The 1,601-nt window shown below is 37.2% G+C and overlaps 1 pseudogene; it reads right to left on the bottom strand.

The window, feature by feature from the left end:
- Positions 1 to 120: 120 nt before the first annotated feature.
- Positions 121 to 1,222, bottom strand: LOC111382486 (annotated as a pseudogene).
- Positions 1,223 to 1,601: the final 379 nt, after the last annotated feature.

Here is a 1,601-nt window from a genome sequence, read left to right as displayed (position 1 = left end):
GGGGGGGGGGGGGGGTTATTTTCATATTTTACTTCTGGGAAAATGGTTTTTTCATTCATATTTCTACAAAGGGTTTGACAAGTTTTTTTACCATTCCTAATAAAATATGAAAGCAGTCCCTAGTTTAAGGAATGGACTCAACATAGTAAAGAGTTATACAATACAAATAAACTGCCAACATTGTAAGAGAGATTATTATTAAGTCATTGGACTGACAACAACAGATACAGCATTCAAAATGTAGTGGTTTGTACAATTAGACCATTGTAAATGGAACAAAAAAATTATATGGATGGAGACAATGAGGAAGAGTTGTCTAAAATCACACGAACTTGTAGTCTATCCTCGACATAGAGATGATCAATAAGTCACGAGAGGTGATCCACTACAATGAACATCTGAGGCATCAGAAGTCCTTTGTCTTGGAGTCAATGTGTTAGTAGCAGCAGCTTCAACCTCAATATTGATAATACTTTTCCTCTTCTGATTATCCCCCTTGGGCTCGTCTTCTGCCTCCTCTAGTATGGAACCTAGCGGTTCCAACTGCTGCTGATTCTCCATTATCATGCCTTGAGCTTGTGCTACCACTGATGAATCATCATCTGCAGCATATAAAATCTTTTGTATTGCTCCGATCACCTGGGATACAAAAAATAACAATAAGCACTCACAGGGAAAGTCATATTTATCATTTTTTGCTCCAAGTTGCTAAAAGATAAGTTGAAGAATTTACTAGAAGGTTTCCTATCTCGGGACACTGGCACAAGATTTCAATATCCCTCAGCTTTGCAAAGTAAAAGTCCCTCTCCTTCTCAAGACTGTCCACTGATAACTTCAACTAGGTAATCTATGACATAAACATAAACATAAATATGCCTCATGATAATATTAACTCACGAGCATCAGCCATCAGCATACTATTTCTATATAGAACCTGTTGCTCATATGCAGTGTGATCTGCTTCTGGATAGACAGGAGGCCCTCCACCAGAAGGTCTAGCAGCCTTAACAGATTGGTGTGCTAAGTTCACATTAGTTGCATCATTCCTTCGTCCATTATGAGGGGCGTTTTTCAGGTAAGATGCTGCATTTTTAGTTGAAGGCTGCACTGTTACAGATTTCTTGTTTGCTTCTTTACCACCCTTGCAGGCCTCTCTCCTTTCCAAAGGATTGTAACTGATATTGAAGTAGGATGGCAGACAGACAGAAAAAGCATTAACACATTATGATGGCTATACCACATAATAATTAATATCACGTATATATCCTACATATGTACATATTCTATGTGAGTACTCCAAAAAACATGTGTGTTTCTCTTCTCATAAACAACACATTAGACCGAAGAAAATGAAAAGACCATAAAACTACGGAATAAAGATTGAATGCTTTCTAGTACCTATGGCATAGAGAAGCATAACTGAGACAAAGTTTCCTGATAAAGTTCACGCTTTACAAGTATACAAGCCATGTGATCATTAATTAACGTAAAACATCTAAGCACCGAAAACATTTCTTATTGTTGGGTTTTGATACCCAATAATCCGGGTGATGATGTTAAACCGATGTTAGATAAAATAAATATCAACACCCAAGATTGAT

The sequence above is a fragment of the Olea europaea genome, unplaced genomic scaffold, assembly GCF_002742605.1.
Source record: "Olea europaea var. sylvestris unplaced genomic scaffold, O_europaea_v1 scaffold25106, whole genome shotgun sequence".
Taxonomy (NCBI): domain Eukaryota; kingdom Viridiplantae; phylum Streptophyta; class Magnoliopsida; order Lamiales; family Oleaceae; genus Olea; species Olea europaea.
Note: the sequence above shows the minus strand (reverse complement) of the source record. Positions and strands in the feature narration are given on the sequence as shown.